This window comes from Dicentrarchus labrax, unplaced genomic scaffold (genome assembly GCF_905237075.1).
Source record: "Dicentrarchus labrax unplaced genomic scaffold, dlabrax2021, whole genome shotgun sequence".
Classification (NCBI taxonomy): domain Eukaryota; kingdom Metazoa; phylum Chordata; class Actinopteri; family Moronidae; genus Dicentrarchus; species Dicentrarchus labrax.
In genome coordinates this window covers 8,108,270-8,127,730 of record NW_026136717.1, presented here as the reverse complement: position 1 = coordinate 8,127,730, position 19,461 = coordinate 8,108,270, and the positions used below count along the sequence as shown (strand labels likewise).

General features: G+C 42.2%; 2 protein-coding genes across 2 annotated transcripts in view; one reads left to right on the top strand and one right to left on the bottom strand.

Moving 5' to 3' along the window:
• The window catches only part of LOC127379184 (pyruvate carboxylase, mitochondrial), a 282,379-nt gene that overhangs the window by 79,468 nt on the left and 183,450 nt on the right, over positions 1-19,461 (bottom strand). The window lies entirely within an intron of this gene.
• Positions 186-19,461, top strand: part of LOC127379185 (leucine-rich repeat and fibronectin type-III domain-containing protein 4) — a 40,571-nt gene continuing 21,295 nt past the window's right edge. Inside the window, exons 1-2 of the mRNA XM_051428468.1 lie at positions 186-787; positions 1,967-2,823. The gene's annotated coding sequence lies outside the window, so the exon portion shown is untranslated. The remainder of the gene's footprint in view (positions 788-1,966; positions 2,824-19,461) is intronic.

Sequence of the window (19,461 nt, the reverse complement as noted above, 5' to 3'; positions counted from 1 at the left end):
CATAATTGTTCCTCCCTCTCCCCTCTTCTCCAATCCCTAATTTTTCCTTCTCTTCCTACTCCTAAATGATTCCATCTTTCTTCTCTTTCCTTTCCTCCTCTCTTTCCTCCACCCCTCTTCCCCCCTCCCCATCTCTCTAATGCACAACTGCTCTCTCTCTCTCACAGTCTCTCTTCCTTTTTCAGTCCGATGCTTGACGCTGCCGGAGACAGATCACAGTCCTCTCTTCTGCTCGTCGGGAATCACACACACACTCTTCTCCACCAGATAAGGACAAAGTAAGACAAAGATTGTTAAGGAAAAAGATTGGATAAACATGCAGTTGAATGGATAAATGGAGAGGAGGAGTGACTGAGTGGAGGCAGGACAAGTAAAGGGAAAAAACTGGAGAAAACCTCCCTGAAGGAGAGAGGAGATTTCTAAAAATACAAGCCAGCTTACTCCCTGCATTCTGTTATTTTCTCTCTCTCTCCCTTCTTTTTTGCCGTGTCCCCTCCTTCATTCAGTACCTGTTCTGTGGGATTAACATGACTTAAAATTCAATCAGCCTACAGCCTGACGGAAGAGCGACAGAGGAGGCAGACAGAGCGCTGCAGCTGTCGAGACCGAGTGAGGGGACGTGGAGAGAGAGGAGAGAGAGAGGGGGGATAGACAGTGAGAGATAGAGATAGAGAGGAGAGAGCGAGAGATGGGTGTTTTTCCACGGAGCTGAGACAGAGAGAGTGCCGCGGAGACAGGGAGATGTGACGGTTTCCAGGGGTCGCGGTGGAATGATCCGGAAAACAAGGTTAGTAATTCCACCTTTTTATCTAGCAGAGGGGAAAAAAGGGGATGGATAAGGATGAAAAAAGAGGACGACTTAAAAAAAATGGATTAAAAGGACGACAAGTAGCTGTATTGTGCTTTTGAAGTAGCAAAGTGAACACCAGTGGAGGAGAAGCAGATAAACAGAGAAGAAAAGAAAAATGAATCAAGGATTTTCAATTGAATTCAGGGAGGAGGACAAAAAAAATCAGGCACAGAGGCTGCATATATGTAGCTGCTGCACTAATGTACATATACACACTCTAAAGAACACTCTCACAAAAAAACACACACAAACACAGAGTGAGTGCACAGCAGCTTTAGAGCAAGATAACGAGATTGTCTTCTTAAAGGTGTCAGCTTTTGGAGTTTGATTGACAGGTCAGAGAGTGAGGGGGGGCAGAATTTTGAACTGTCTGACATTCATGGCGCTGATCAATAGCCCAGTTGTTTCATTAGACTGTGTGTGTGTGTGTGTGTGTGTGTGTGTCTGAGAGAGAGAGAGAGAGAGAGAGAGAGAGAGAGAGAGAGAGAGAGAGAGAGAGAGAGAGAGAGATGCAGTAGCTGTGTGTGCTTTCAGGAGAGTATCACTGCATGACTACTTAGTGGATGTGTGCGTGGTGGTGGCGACGGTGGTTGTGGTGTGTGTTGAAGCATGCATGAATGTGCTGTGTGACCGTGTGTGTGCACGTGTGCTCCTGAGAGTGTTGTATGTGTTGTGTGTGTGTGTGCGTGAGTGAGTGAGCAAGAACAAGCCAATGCAGCCTGCTGGGAGGCGTTAAGAAGGTCTCAGAACTATTGATTCTCTTTGACAGACAGGTGAGAGGGAGGGGGAGAAAAAGTGAGGGGTGGCAAGGTGGGGAGGGGGATTTAAAGAGGCCACGAGGGAGGGGTGAATGATCGACAGCAGAAGTTGTAGAAAGAGGGACGGATGTAGATATCTGGGGGGGGGAGAGGAGGTCAGGTGGAGGATGAGACAAAAGTGATAATGGACTCCAGTTCTGTGTTCACACACACACACACACACACACACACACACACACACACACACACACACACACACACAAAACACACACACACACACACACACACACACACACACACACGTACAGCGCACACAGTTCATCCTCTTCACACTCTCCATGTTTCTCCTCTTTTGCAGGTTTCTAGCCATCCCTCCATCCCTCCAGCTCACTCCCAAACCTCCTTTTCTGCACCTCAATCCAAGGTCATCCCTGAACAACTCAATTCAATGTGGGAGAACAACCAATGTGTAGAGCGTAGAGAGGCCCTGTGACACACCCTGGAAATCACACCGGGAAGTGAGGGATGAGAGAAAGAGTAAGGGGAAAAAACTGAACGTGTGAAAGAATGAAGCAATAGGACAGTAAGCCTAGATGAACAAATAAGAAGAGAGGGGCTGTATGAGTGAGGGGGGAGGGAAAAAAAGGAGAGCGGAAGTGAGAGGAGGAGGGGAAGGGAGGAGGGAGGAGAGGTGAAGATCACTGCCAACTCCAGGATTCTTTTTCTCTTTCGATTGAACTGCTCCAGATAGAGAGAGAAGTTGAATACAGCCATGAGGAAATCATATCAAAACGCAATAAATAGGATTTCAAGCGAAGTGGATTCGTGGATTTCTTCTCAAACTGAGGTCTCTATTTCGGAATACCGTGCTGGGATTGAGCGAGTAATTCGGGATTTTCCAGGTTTTCTTCATCTATAGAAGCCTAAGAGGATATTGTGGGATTGGAATTTCTGCAACTCTCTGGTTCTTCTTACACTGACCTACATCTGCCTCCTTTTGATGTGTGTGGGGGCGTGTGTGTGTGAAGGGGAGTAGGACAGGTTTCAGCACAAACACACACAACTGTCCCCCCCCCCCATCCCCTGCTGGTCCAACACAAGGAGAAACACCTGGGGCGAGATCTGTGCTAAACACTCACGCGCGCACACACACACATATAAACCTGGATAACATGTGGAGCTGATTCGGATTATAGAGCCGCACAGACGGAAAAGGTAACATCCATGCAGTTACACACACACACACACACACACACACACACACACACACACACACACACACACACACACACACACACACAGGCCAGTAAAGGTGGACTCATGTCTGCATGGTTAGCTCGCTTGTGCTGAATCATTGAGCACATCAATGCCGTGAACACCAGCACTCACTGGGACTGGGTACTCGGCATTTTCTGTCTCTGTGTCTCTCTCTGTCTCTTCTTAATAAATAATGAACAGATGTGCATTCATAACAACAAAAACATGAGAGGCTAATCAGAGAACATTTCACTCACATTCACACACAGTCTCTCTCATACAAATAAAGACACACATGTGCATACACACACACACACACACACGAGAGGCAAATGTCACACACACACACACACACACACACACACACACACACACACACACACACACACACACACACACACACACACACACTTTTCTTATGCTTCTAATTTTAATCCTCCTATACCTCAAAGGCCCCATTTTTTTGGTTCTAAATACCCCTACCATACTAAGAATCCTGCTGTCTCTCATGTTTCTGTGTGTGAGTGTCAGCCAGCTGTCCTGTATCAGATTACTCACTAGGTGCATCTCAGCTTGGCTTTCATCACTTTGCCTTTACGTAATCTCACCTGGTGTGTTGTGTGTGTGTCTATGCGTGCATCATGTGGATGCAGAGCTGAGTGTGTTTGTGTGGCGGCAGCAGCAGCACAGAACAGTTCTAACCTCCCTTCGTTTGAGGCTTTTTACGTAAGCTGTGTCTGAGCGCGCACACATACACAGATTTGGCACACTGACACAGGAGATCAGACTGACTGAGTGGATATATAGGAGGATCAGAGGGCGACGAGAAAGAAATGGAGACGGAAGGAGAGGGAAAGTGCAAGAGGGAGGCAAAGGGAAGAGAAAAAGAGATGCAGGGGAAAGGGGAGAAGGGGAAGGAGGGGTGACACACGAGTGATGAGCACCGTGGGTTAAAAGAGGTTAGATGAAATGATTGTAAGGTGAGTGAGGAGCAGTGATAAACTTGACAAGGGTAGAGAAAGAGGAAAAAGCAGATTAGGAAAGAAAGAATGAAACAATGAAGGGCTAACAGAGTGGAATAAGGAGACAGAAAACAGAGGGATAAAAAGGAGCAGAGGATGATATAAAGATTGAGAGATTGAGACAAAGAGACAAGAAATTACAGAAGAAAATAGAAGACTAACGGGTTGACTGATGAGTGAGCTAAACAAGAAAATGTTACTCTAGAATGATGAGTGACAAGTTAATAAAGGTTAGAAAGAGACACATTCAGACTAGAATGATAAAGTAATAGTGATTTAACACGGGGAGATAAAAATAGAAAGATAGATGAGGAAGAAATAATTAGAAATGACAGATGGCCATCATTATGTAGCCTTCTACTGTTATACCATTGGCTACAATTAGTCTTAAATGACCCCAAAAAGTCTGTAAAAGATCCCCAACACCAGTAATGAGCTATTTAGAGATATAACTACAAGGGGAATATGTTGTACCATGGGGCTTTTCCATGTAATAGACGTGCCAATTATGAGGCACAACTTTGGGGAAAAGTAAAATTCTACCTTAGAGAAACATTAATTACCCTGGAAACAAAAGATATTTGGCTTAAAAAGAATACACCACACGTGAAACTATTTTTATGAACAATACGCTTTTTCAATAACTGAGACAGGGCTCATTACCTGCTCTGTTGATCATTTACAGCAGTTTTGACTCTTGCTTTGAACAAGGGCAACGTTAATTCTGAAAAGATGATGACTGGATCTTTTTAAAGTGTAACAAAGAGGCCTTTTGATATCCATTAACCAAATTATAATTCTATAATTGGCTTCGCTCTAGTCATAGGAATACAGAGCAGGTAAGTGCCACATAGTTCAAACAGTAAAATAAAGGCTGAATAAAAGAACATTTTCTGAATTATCTTGTTAATTCTCTGTGTGGCTTGTTGTTACTAGGGGTGTCTGTCATTCTGAGGCTACAGTAAGGGATATGCATGAACAGATGGGATGTTCACTGTTCAAAGTAGGAGCCTTGCCAAAATGAACAGACTGGCAAGTGGATGAAGGAAAAAAATGGCAGGCAATAGACCACTTACTGAAAGGAAGTAAAGGGGGAAAAAAGCAGATCAATTAATTTAACATTTCCTTAGTCCCTCCCCCTTAGTTACTGTTGTTATGCCTATTAAGCTTTCTGCTCTTGCACGGCACATATCCAGTTCACAGCGTTACCAGGGGTACATTTAACGGGGGTACATTTACCAGTGAAACAATGGGTCCTTCATTTCACACACGTAGATGAGAGTAGACTGAAATGGCAACTGTCAGTGGCAGATTTGATCAGCTGTAGCTAGCAGCTAATCAAGCTAACATTAGCTCCCTCAGTTGGTTGAAAACACTGTCTCTAGCTGACTTTTTAATGCTTCCAGAACATCCAGTGTGTAACATTTCAGAGGATCTACTGGCAGAAATGGAATGAAATATATGTAACTATTTTTATTAGTGTATAATCACATGAAAATATAATTCTACATGCCATGTTGAACCGCCATGTTTCTACAGTAACCCAGAATGGAGACGCTAAATCCTACACACTAGTCCTTTAAATATGCATTTGATGACCACATTCATTATTAAGCAAAACTTAGGTGAGCTTACACACGGAGAAGCAAGAAGAAGTAGATGTATGCTTTTATATAATGTTACGAGAGAAGGACAGGTGAACCATGGCGTTTGGCAAGAGTGGATGCTAATGTTACCCTGAACTCTAATGTTGTGGCTCCCATACTGTGTGGACGTAAAATGTAAACCCTCAAAATAATTTATTATATAATGCTGCTCACCTTGGAAATAATTCTGGGTTAGCTTACTACTATAGTAGTCAGGTTACAGTAGAGCAGACAACATTGTTTAGTCCATTCTTTACACCTTTGCTCTTGTATTTTTAAAAAAGAAGAACAATAAAACCACCATCCAGAGATACAACCAAAGCTCATCAGGCCTAGCACGGCTAGTTACAGTAACTAAGCTATGATTGGCGAAAAACTGTTCGGGGGACGAGTTTAGGGTACAGTGAATTAAGGAATAAAAAGCTAAAAGACAGGAGATTAGACAAATTGACAGATGAAGTCAGAAATGCAGACATTAAGGATAATTGCATGAAACCAATGAAGATAGACAGATGAAAAGACATCAAAGATGATTATGAATGATAGATGAAGGATGTCACACACCATTCTCATATAGCAGGCTTTCAATCAAGGCGAGGAGTGGAAGATTTGAAACCCTGAAACAAGGGAGACGTGGTCAGTGTCGGGAAGGTGGCATTTGATGGATGAATGGATGGACGAATGAATGACAAATGGTGGAGGGAGAAAAGTGAAAGGCCGGCCTGTTAAAGAAGAGAGGGAGGATCAAAAGGATGAGACGTCAGGCCGCTGTCAACAGCTAAGGAACCGAATGGGTAGATGATGGACAGAGAGGTATGGAACGATAGCGTGATGAAGAGGAGTAATTACAAGTCTGACTGTTTAAGATAGGGAGGAACACTCAGAGGATGGAGAGAGACTGAGTAATGAAGAATGAAAAGGCGAGTGATGGCACTTGAGAGGTGGATGATAAGAGGGAGTGGGGATAAGGGAATAGAGGAATAACAATGTCTGAAAAGAAAAACTACATTAATAAAGCCATGGCACACTGAGGGGGAGGGATGGGTGGATAGAGAGATGGAGGGGTGGATGGATGAATAGAATAAAACTGTGATATGATTGAAAGTTAAAAGGATGAGCAATTAGACCGTTAGTAGTCAAACATAGTAGCAAAGAGAAGGATGATAAGTAAAAAGATGGAAGGAAGTGAGAGAATAAAGGAGGAAAATGATGAAAGGAGACAAAAAGAGTATGTCACAGAGAGGAGGAGTGACGAAGAGGCTCCCCAGTCAGAGGTGGAAGCAATAAGCAAAAGCACAGTACAGAAGTAAGGAAGGATAGAGGGATGAGAGGATGAGTAATTAAACTGTTGACAGTCTGTTTAGGCACAGCAGGCGCCTGATGAGCAGAACAAACTGTAACCACGGCAACCACTGGAGACAGACGGGAGGGATGGTTTTGGGGAATGAGATATAGGGAAGGAGGAGGAGAAATAGGGGAGAGCAAAATGTGAATGTGAGTGTGAGTGTGTGTGTGTGTGTGTGTGTGTGTGTGTGTGTGTGTGTGTGTGTGTGTGTGTGTGTGTGTGTGTGTGAGAGAGGCGACTGGGGGGATTAGAGGAGTAGCGAGTGGGAAATGAGGGATGAAAGAGAGCATGCAGAAGAAAAGAGGGATGCAGGTGCAAGAAATACCTGGAATTGATACAGATTTAAGGACCCATGAGGTCCCTTGTGGGGAATTTGACATATCCGTATTAGGAAATTTCCCACGTATCTGGAAAAGATTATTCCACTCTCTTGGCAATTCTGATATCAATCTATGAAACTAAATTGGAATATAAGGTTTAGAAATATAATTCGGGTATGCAGACTGAGAGCCGCTAACAAAAGTACTTTTTAAAGTTGTCATGCTAACTTGCTAATCCTGCTTTGTGAAAAACCCCTTCTGGAGATGGAGAGGGAAAAGAATTTACACACATGCACAAAAAACTTTGATGTACTCAATCCCATCAGAAAAGTGCTCACCAGCCACATGTTCCGTCCAAGCAAGAACTACAAGCTGTTCAGTTTTGTCTACAATGTAAGATATAATAAAAACCAAGAAGAGACCAAAGAATCTGGGTTTGACAGTTGTTTGGGCATCTTGTGTTATATCAAATCTTCAACAGTGAGTTTATGAACACTTGCAAGGCTGCTAAATATTAGAACCATCAGCTTATGAAGATGTCCCACACCTCTTCTGGGCATGTTGGTAACACCTCTACGACAACTGTATAGTAGCATCCAAACAACGCAACTGCAAGTCTGCAAACTCGCAGGTGTTCGTCTGCATTACAACTAAGCTCAACAGATGCAGTAGGTTGTAGATGCTTAAGTGAATCATGGGGCAGAATACAGCGTGGGTGATGACTGTGGAAGAAAACTGGCTTGTACTTAGTCGGCAGCACATATAGCCTAAGTCTGACAGCGAAGCACATGGCGTTCCTGCATGTATCAGCACTGCTAAGAATTAGAATATGAGACGCAGTAATCAACAAACTCAAGGGAAACCAGTTTCCCCTGCAGGCTCATTGCAGTGCAGTGTTGTTTCGCCTTTATTAGTGTCTCACATCAGTGGGAAAAAAAAACCCTCTTTGTTACAGTGCAGTTTGTGATTCATTAAGTGTGAGAGTAGCCTCTGTGATCAAACATGGCTGGTACTAACAGGCCTCAACTAAATATTCGATCCCCACGCCGCATAGCCATCTGTCTTTCCCCCTTTCTGCACATCTTTCCGTTTCAGAAGATGAACAGAGTAATACAAAGAACACAAGGGAAAGAGAAGACAGAAAAAGAAAGAAATACATGAGTGAAGATACAGTTCAGTTTGTATATATATATATATATGTGTGTGTGTGTGTGTGCGCAGCATTAATCAATACATCCATCACTGTGATTCAAAGGCCTGGTTGGCATGTCATTGACCTACTGTGCTGGATGCAGAGTGCTGATTGGGTAATTGCCCTCTTGCTCAGGATTTCCCCTTAGAAAGCTGGGAACCCTGCTGAATCATCAAACCGCCACTTGCACATGCATACATGCACACACACAAACACTTTTTGTCGAGCTGCTTCCTGTTGTGTTAGCCAATCAGGGTCCATATAATTGGCGCCGCAGGGTTTCTGATTGGGCGGGAGTTGTTGACAGCTCAGAAGTGGTGTGTTTGTGTGTTGCTTGTCGACCGGTGTTTGTGGTGGATTTGCAATTTTTTGTTGATTAGTCTCAGTTATGTAAACATACACAGGTGCACACAACACACGCAATCAACCACTGAAAATATGGTAGGGCTGCAGGAAAGGCTGATATGGAAGAAATTAAGAGGGACAAGATGAAATTGAGAGACTGCAAGGTGAGAAAGACATCATCTCTATGCAGGATTCTCCCTGAGGTTGAGCTAGAGCTAGAAAGACAGAGGAAGATAAAGGAGGGATGAGAAACAGGGAATGAACAGAGGTGAAGGAAAGTGGCAGAGGAAAACTGCAAGTGCATTACGTTCAGGGGGAGGGGGCAGGTCAGTATTTTGCAACACTTGTGATAGTGTGTGTCTCGCAAAGGCAAATTTGTGGGTGTAAGCAAAACTGTATTCAAGTATTTGGATGTCTGGAGGTTTGTGAGCTTGTGAGTGTGTGTCTGTGTGTGTAAAACTTGGATTAGAAACTGAAGTAGTTTAAGTTTAAGAGCTTCTCTTCGATGACCTGTCGATGACAGCGCCAACGCACACAACCACCTATAGCCATGTACAATTCACACAAATACTAAAGCATCAAACTGCATGAGGATATCTAGTGAGGCTGGACTCAAATGTATTAAGTGCAAGTGTTTGGAATTAAGCCCAAACCGCAGGCTATAGCACTATCACATTTAACGGGACAGGAACATAATTACAACATTTAAGAAACATTCATTTTCCAATGAGACACAGTTTGAAACAGGCTGATGGCAAGCAGTGGGACAGACTACAAACTCTTACAGGTGTGGCTGCCATGAAAGGGACCAAGTCCAGAGCAGTTTCCTTCTGAAGTCTGACTACAGCATCTGTAATAACCTGCTGATTGTTATACAAATGTATAGTACGATATATGTTCACTAAAAGCAAGGCATTCCACTGACTTTACACATGGAGTTCAGTTTACCTATCATGAGAAGTACTACACATACTGTGAAAACAGTGGTAGGATGTCTTCTGTGGCTATGAAGTGACCTTTCCAAAATTCAATAAAAAAAGACTTGTAGGATCCACTTTTTGGAGCATGACCCAATACTGGAAACTAACAGCCAGAATATATCAGCCTCTGCTGCTTTGATTTTGACATTTCTTTTTTAATGTGTCTCTTGTGAGTCCCCCAGCTTTATAGAGGTGCGATACTAACCCATTCTTTCCCTTACTGACCACACAGAATTTCCAACTCATTACTTTCCTTGCTATAATCAAACACCTCATTTCAAACTAAGAGTGTATCATGTTGCCTATTAGTCATTTAAGGGGAAACCTAAAAGTGCCATAACTATTTTTTGGGCCACATAGGGACAACAGAAATGTTGTGAATACAACATTGACCTTTGAAGTTGGTATGGTGAACTTGAAAGCAAACAGCTGCTTACATCCAGCAGTTAAGAAGCAACATGTTTCTTGCCGCCTGATGAACATCCATGTCCATGCAATGCAAGACTCAGTCTTTTTTTTTTTTTAAACTCTGTTTGTGTCCTCTACTAACTCTACCAACAAAAGGAAATATCAAGCTCCTTAGCTGCTAAATGCTCCATTATGTTTACCAACTAGTTGTTAACACTGTCTGACTGCTGTTTGGTGCCGAGCAGGTAGTGTGGGTGTGTGTGTGTGGGGGGGGGGGTGTTAGAGCTTTTTCACAGCCTGCTGCAGATGAAAATGATGGCAAACAATGAGCTGAAACTCGCTATAAAGCACCGTAAAGCCGAGGGGAGCTGCAGATTCAGGTAATAATTCTCCGTAGGCTCATCACTACAAGTGGCCCCTTTAACACTGTCACATTGCCATCTGATACATCGTTATTGAAAAAAATATTGATTATAGCCGCTTTAGAAAGAAAAGCTAGAGTGTATAAAAAGGATGCCAATTCATACAGATGCCAGGATTCATTTTCCCATCACATTCAGCACAATGTGGAATATGTATCAAAAGAGAAGCATGTGGCAAAAACAAAGACTGTCAGCTATTAATTACAGGCTTTTATTGGCCCCCATCTTAAACCATGTTACTGCACAATTTAATCAGATGCAACTGTGCTATTGCCATCTGGAGTAAGAGAGCATCAAAACAGAACTGTATTGAGCCGCCTCTCTGGCACCAATATGACAGCTATCCACCAATGAAAAATGATTCCTCTCCAAGTAAAAAGGCATCCTGGTATAGCAGTGTAACAGAGCTGCCAGAGCTGTTTTCAGCACTTTGTGTCTCTGATTTGCTCAGCTGTTCCCGTCATTTTGGCTGCTCAACTGTATCCATCTGTAAGACTATTATAGATGTATAGAATGAAACTACTGCTACAGTTTACAATAGGACTTTCAAAACAGATAATGCTGAGATCCTACTTTGCAGTCAGAGTGGCATTGAGGCATTACAAGGGGGATAAAACCTTCCCTGTGAAAGTTAATGCACTCACAACACAAGCCAGTGCTGGTATTCTTCTATAAATGTGGACACAAACACTGATCTGCAAGCAGGTAAAGACTAGATGGTAGATAAAACTTCAAACTTCAAATGACGGCTTTACAACGGATCATGTAAAGACCGCTCCTTGGGATGATCTGTGCCAATGAAGTGCCAAAGAAAATCATTGTCACCTCTGTTGTTTGCCAATTCAATTTACCTCCCAGAAAATGTAATCCCCAAGCTGTGCAGTCATGCAGGCTTTCCAAAGGGAGGAAACAAAATTACAAAAGCTCAGCAAGGAGTGGGAGATTGGCTCCCACAGATATAACACGACACTGTTACAGAATTGCTAAGAAAACTTTCAGAGCTGTTTGGTCATGGAATTGGTGGAACATGTTTCTGAAATGGAAAAACTAATTTATTTTCTTAGTTAGGCTGTGGCTGCAGTTCCTCACTTGGTCACCATTGCTACAGATGCTATATGCATACTATGCAAGACTGGAATGGTACTCGGAGAGTAGACCAGTCTTCTATGGTATGCAAATCTACACACCATTCACGTCTATGATGACAGGTTCACACATTCACAATGAATTCAGTTCATTTTGCCATAGACACCAAAAAACATTGTATAACAAGATAAACAATAACAACAAACGGCACCACAAAACACAACATCTTTGGCAGAGATAATAATGGTTTGACAAGTACTCAACAGTTTATACTTAGCTTAGCTAGCTCTAGCAATGGTGACTTCCAGGTCCCCCAATGTTTCAGGGCAAATGGGGGTGGGCTACCAAAGGGCGCAAAATGTGCAACAAGTAGGGCAAAGATGTGAGCTCAGACATGAAGTACAAAATTCTAACCCACTACTTAATGCTTTTGTTCACTGCTTGAGATTTTCTTGGCCACCATTGCACAAGTCTTCACGGTTTACCAATTCACAGCCAGTGGGTTAACTCTGCCTCCCGGTTTTTCAGAATATCAGGCACTTCTCGTGGTCTAGCGTTTCTACACATCAGAGAGAGGAGGTCTGGCCTCTAAAACAGGCATACTTCAAAAGAATCCCAGGTAATATTGGTTTCTGAACTTTCCTGACTTTTTAAACTTCCATTTTTTAACAAAGCTTTCTAAGTTCATTAAAGGCCGGGTTGCTTATCTGTGCGACGTAGATGTACAGTGTGGCAGCCTTTACAAAAACAAACTTCAAAGCCTTCACCAATATTATCATCATGTTTTTACTCCAAACAGCAGAGTGGCTTGCTTTCTCTGAAGTGTTGCCATGTCAAAAGATTATAGATACTTTTAAGAACTTCTTACTTAAAATAAGGTGCTGTAGTCATAAATACAATTTCACTCAGCTATGATGAAACGCTTGTGTCTCCAGAAGTAAATTTTCTGGGCATAAGGAACAAATGCCTGATTTTTAGACTGCTGAACCAAAACTGCAGTTTTTATGGTCGTCTTGCAAGAGCTGTGAAGTGTGCATCAGTGAGACAAAAACAAGGTCTTTATATAAGAATTTAAATTCCTAAACCGATGGAGAGGTGGAAAGTTTCCAAAGGTATAAAAAAAACTAAAACATTTTAAAATCTGACAGTCTGTGATCTGTGCAATGTCCCAGGAATAGAAACAATTATCAAAATCTTCCAAATAGGATGGATTCCAACAGGATTTAGTCAGAGAGGGTCGTGCATACAGATGCATATACAGAAACTTGCTCTCCCTCTCTCTATCCACACACACACACACACACACACACGCACACGCGCACGCACGCACGCACGCACGCACGCACGCACGCACGCACACACGCACACACGACACACACACACACACACACACACAAAAACACAACATGGAGGTTTGGGAGGAATTAGTTGAGTGGAGTATTTCAGAAAAACTGTATTATTTTGGAGCCCCGCTGTGAGGAGAATGCAGTCCTTTTATTTTAAAGTGAATGTACTTCAGTTCTTTTCTCTCGACTTCCCATTTCTCCTCTTTCACTCCTCCTATTTACCTCAGGGTTTCTGTGAGCTTTTTCCATCAGTGCCCCCTACCTCCACAGCTAGAAGAAAACAGATGACTATACAGATTGAAAAAGAAGCACACATGAAACACTTAATGACTGGCATTTGCAGATTTTTTTTCTTTTTCCAAGAGACACACACTTGACAAAAAGACTAGGATTACATGCTACCTGTGTGTGAAAGCTTAACACTGAAACATGACTACAACAGCCACAGACCCAAAAACAGACATGAAGATTGAATGCTTCTCTTTTCAAATGTTCTGTTTTTACAAGGTCATTTAGAAACAGTGTCTACTACTAAGTTTATTTTCTACTGTAAAATGTCCCACTCAGTATGTATAGCTCAGAAATCAGTATTTACCTTTAAAAAAAAAACAAAAAGAAAAACAGTATTGGTAGTGTCTGTTTGAATACAATCTAAAATGACCACCTACCATCAAAAACTGTAAAGCACCAAAGTTGGCACTGAACATGGTCATATTTTTAGTCTTGTTTCCTTATTCTTAGACCATTTAAATCCTGATTTAATTCAGCATTCTACCAGTTTTAGGTGGTAATTAATTTAGGAAAAGATCTCATAGTAGAAAATACATTTGAAAAAAATAATAATTTTGAAACTCCAGTATCATATTGGCAATAATATAACATAGCATTATCAAATGATAACATACCCTACACCAGTATGGGAGAAATATCTCAATCAGACCACGAGACAGCACTTTATTATCTCACAATTAACTCCTTGTTTTAATTTTTCACCTTTGATAGTAGTTTAATGCCTCAATAAAACATTTTCGACCATTGTGATGGCCAAATCATGGCAATAAAGTTTCAACATAAAGTAATATGTCCCAAGCCAATCCTTTAAAGCTTAATTATCATTCTCTTGACCAGTAACCTCTTCCCCTCCTCCTCTCACTCATTACCTCATCACCTTTCACTCCCATCCTTCAGCCGAGTGTCCCTCTCTCTGCCATCTTCCTTCTTCTCCCACCACCATGATGGTGATGCCTTTCAAACTCATTTTTAACACAGCGCTCCCTTTCCCTAATCAAATCCTCTCTTCCCTCCCTCATCCCTCTCTTTGACAGTGATGGATGGCGGCCTTCACCCGTTTATCGCCTTTACATATTTCTCTGCCCATCCGCTTAACGACACACATTCATACACGCTGACTCTTCATCCCTCTTTCTCTCCATCTTCCTCAAACTCCTGCTCTTTCCTTCCTTCTTCTCCACTCATTCTCAGCTCTTCACACTACCGGATTTCATTTTCCTCCAATCTCACACCCCTCCTTCCACCATCTTGTGCACTCTTCTCCCATTTTCTGCTCTTTTTTCTCTCTCCCCCTCACTGTATTTCATGCAGTTAGCCTCTCTCTGCGTCCCTCATTTGTTGTCCATTTCCATATCCAATACCGATACCTCTCTCCCTGGCACTTTCTATACATTGTGGATGACTAAAGAGGACAGAATACGACAGAGGAGTGATAGTATCAAAAGGATGAGTGGGCTTACAGTACACACGACTGCTGCACGAAAAGGCTATGTGGGCGTTCTTTTGTTTCTTGCCTAGAGAGAGAGAGAGAGAGAGAGAGAGAGAGAGAGAGAGAGAGAGAGAGAGAGAGAGAGAGAGAGAGAGAGAGAGAGAGAGAGAGAGAGAGAGCCTATAATTATGATTGTGTGGGAAGACTGTTTTGGTATGCTCTCGGTTGTTTCTGTATGCAAGTGCTCACCTAATATCAAGGGCCTGGATTATGAGTAAGAGTGCATGCTAGGAAGTCTTAGTGTGATTGAAATCATTTCTGTGTGAGTGTGTGTATAAAAGGCTGTGTCTATATTCGATCATTGTATTTGTGCCAGTGGAGCTTCTGTGTATTTTCAGATCAAGCAATGTCAAAGTGCACATCAGGAATATGGATCGATGGATTTTCATTCATTTCTAACTCCAACTTCTCAAACCTAGCAGTCAGACATTAACCTCTTCCTGATGCTGTGGTGACTGGCTGTCAGTGATTTTGACTGAAGCCTTGTGGTGTACCTATTCACACTCCAATCTGATCTGTGGATTACTGAGCTTGTGATAAGTGGCTTTTGAGAGCTAATACAAATCCCCTTGTTTGTAAACAATGCAACATTCCCTAAAGTCGATTTAAGTCGATTATAGGCTAATGGTATTTGCAGGTTCCAAAGAGGATGCACAAAAACATTCGCCAATATGCAGATTTGGAAATATATATGCAAACACACACACACATACACACACGTTATTAATTGTGGTTTGTATGTAAGAGGGCCTGACATTTATAATAGTCCACAGAGAATTAAAAGGAATTAAGCTTTTAAGTACAGTGGGTCTTCCATGTGAAATAAAGATACTTTGACACCAACACATTAGAGCTTTTTAAGTCATGCCTGAAGCTTCTCTTAATTGCAAGGGTTTAGGTCAGGTTCAAAAGTATCACCACAAATAAAAAGAAAGAAAGAAAAAAAGAGTTAATGGAAATGTATCGCTCTAAAGCTATTAACAGCTTCATATTGCTGGGTTTGGCCTCACAAAAAGAAGCTGCACCCTCCTGGGGCTATGGTGGGTGTTTAAACAGAAACTTTTGGAAGTTAGGGTGAGGTTAGGTTCAGCCTTGCAGCTCTGAGTCGTGCTCCAACACTGGGGGTACTGAGTAGTTCCTTCCACAGACGCTTTTAGCTTATGTTCTCGCTCACTTCAGGCAGCCTTTCTGCTCTCTCCACCCGCCTGTTTCTTGCTCTCTGGAGGTTTGAGGGGTTCAGGCAGGGTAGTGTAGCAAGAAGTTTCCCAAAATAGAGGGAGCAAAAGAAAAACCTAAGTGGCTGTGGACGCTCATACGGTATACATGCCTAGGAGCGCACACACACTCTCAAAACACAACCAACCAGCCAAACGTACATGTACATGTGATGTTTTTCCACTCGCATAGGATTTTCTGTATGTTTCATCTGTTCATTGTCTGATCTGTTTTCCTGCAGTCTTTCTGTCCCCTCCTCCTCTATCATCTTTCAATGACTCCCTTTATTCTTTGCTTCCAAAAAAGCATTAAGGAGGCTTGATGCAAAAAGGGCTTTTGGCCTTATTTCTTTACTGCTATGGCCGCTGCCCATGTGTGTGGGTGTGTATGCGTTTGTGTGTGTGAGCAAGATATCTGTGTGTTCCCTTCTTATTGCAAATTCAGCAGCAAACTCTTAAGAGCAAGTGAAGGTTTGCTAAGTGCAGAGAAATGTCACATTAATTCACACACAAGAACACACACACACACACACTAGACAAGCATGGTGGAGCCTACATCTTCAACCATATTAAGTGTAGACACTAGCTGATTGTAGAGACTGTGCACACAGACACATGCAAACACACACGCACACATAGACACAGGCAAACACACACGCACACATAGACACAGGCAAACACACACACACACACAGTACTGTACCTGTATGCTGCATCAGTACAAAGTATAAGATAAGACTTTATTGATCAATCCCCTGAGGGGAAATTCAAGTGCTGCAGTAACACAAGAACCAAAAAGACAGGTAAAGATAAGGAAAAGATAAGGAAAAGAACTATGTGAGATAATATCAGAATTAAATGCTATTATGTGTTATGTCCAACAGCTTTTGACCAGTAGGACAGTTCCATAAATGCCTCAGAAATTTTAAAGGGTGACTTGTGATTTAGTATTGAAACAGCATCATGTTACATTATAGGTAATCTGATATGTAGTGTCCAATATATATTACAGAAACCAGGGCTTATTTATTTAGTTGAATGCAATAAAAGTGTGAGTGTGATTTGCAAATTTCCTCTGTTTATATCATGAATATCTTTGGGTTGGTCAAACAAAATCTGAGAATTCCAGCTTAGTCTTTTAAGACTATATAAAGACAGAACAGAAATTAACCAATAAATTAACCAAGGAAAATAATCCTTAAATTGGGGAATCACCACTGTAGGTAAATTTCCATCTACCTGTTTTTGTGTGCATTTTCAATTTGCACATGAAAAAATCTGAGTGGAGATGTCATTAATTGACTCGAATTGAAATTAAATATTGCAACAACAAAAAAAAGCTTGGCTTGACTGAGTTGGAAAATTTGTCATATTGAAAAAGATTGATGGAAACAGTTTTTCTTTTAAATATTTGATGTTGTAGGCGCTGGTGTCACATCCTCTTGAATATATCTGCATAAAAGGGTAGCTGAAACACACACTGATTCACATTTTATTATGTCACAATTTCAAACATTTGCTGAACATCTCAACTATATTTCAGTGAAAACTACTGCAATATCTGAGCGGCACGCAAGTACTTCTTGTGTCCAAACAAGTAAATGTACAAACACAAACACCAAAATAATCCCCCTAACGACTACTCTTCATACCTGTAAAAATCAATTACTCAAATGATTACCACCTTTAATTGGAAGGAACGAGATAGAATGAGAGAATGGAAGAGGAGGTTGGAAGAGAGAAAGAAAGAGCAAGAGGAGGAGTGTAAACGAATGGGACAAGGTGCTATCCATCTCTCTGGGTCAGATCGATCACCAAGCAGACGGATCAGTTACACCCAACTTGTGTGTGTCTGTGTGTGTGTGTGTCTGTGGGTGTGTGTGTGTGTGTGTGTGTGTGTGTGTGTGTGTGTGTGTGTGTGTGTGTGTCAGAAAGCTTCAATACTGCACTGCTCTAGTTGCAAATGAGATCTGCTGCCTAATACAGGAAGAGCAAGAGATGAAGGGGAGAGGGAGATGCAGGAGAGTTAAAAAGATTTCAGGGACGTAGAAAGTAGGATGCGTAGTGAGGGAAAGGTAAGGGTGAAAAATGGAGGCATGGGAAAATGAAGAGATAAAGCAGATGGGGAGGAAGGATGGGTGAGAAAGTTAGATAAATGATGGGGGCCAGGGAGGAAAGGAAGAGCAAGGAGGGAGCACGTCTCAAAGACAGGCTGAACAAAATCATGTGTGGGGCAAGAAGGATCTAAAGGCATGTGTGTGCATAGTTTGTGGCCGAAAGTAGTAGCAGGAGAGGCAAGGAGACATGGAGGGCAGCAGAGTCAGCAAGCGATAGAGAGACAAGACAAAAAGACACAGGTAGAGGAGGGGGGAAAAAAGAGGGGAGAAGGTGGTGAGGTAGAGCTGTGACTGATAACATTGTCGTACTCAGGTTGCCTCAAGGGCAGACAAGACAGAAAGAAAGAAAGAAAGAAAGAAAGAAAGAGAGGGAATGAGACACAAAGAAAGAAAATGCAGAAATTTACAGAGCAGCCAGAGGCGGAAAGGTTTATAAGATGGAAGGTGAGCAAAGATGGAGAGACAGGATAGAAAAAGATAGGAAACACAAGGAGGAGCACTGCAGTGGGAGATAAATGGTAGAGGATGGATGTCAAAGAAACAAAGAACAATCCCTAAGAATAGTCAGAGGAAGAAGAGGAGAGGTAGGTAAGACAGCCGGGGGGGGAGAGGGAGAAAGGATGTGAAGGATTTCATGGAATACAAGAAATTAGGGGTGAAGTAAAGACAAAGGTCAAAAGAAGTGGAAAAACACAGACCACACAGCAGGTGAGTGCGAAGCAAGGTATAGCAAAGTACAGGGGTAAGCTGGTCGAGCCAGGGCTGAAGTGCCCTGCTCGTTCTACAACACCACCTGACGTTCGGCTTTTCAGGGACCGCCGCAGAGTAGACACATTTTTTTTGCCAGAGCATTTTCACATTTTAGTATGCACGCCTCCACAGGAGCTCAGGAGCAGTCGACTTCCAACATCGACTGCCCCGGGGACTGGCTGTCACTGCAGGCATTCGTGACTTTGTCCCTTCCGCACACCCAAGCCCTCTCCTGCTGCGAGCATTTTTTTTTTCTTATTTTGAAACTGATGACACCAGACATAAGGAAATAACTATCTGTGGTTGCCATTGCTAAGCTGGAGTGTGTGTTGGAGTTATATTTTTAGGTTTGGTTTGAAAAAAGGTACTGGAGTTCCTGGTAGTCATTACAACTCCCTAGGGCAACCAAGAGCCACTCAAGTATTTAGAGTTAAGTAGCTAAAAGCAAAGCATGGTCAACAAAAGCAGTGTTTTATAACACTTCAGTCATTTTAGCCTATTTAAAGGTCCTACGAGCAAACGTGCCTGTCCTATCAAAGCTGCATATCAAGCTGCATTTCTCTCCTTAACTAATTGCCCATCGGTTTTATGTTCCACCAAACATTCTCTTTAAAGAGGAAATG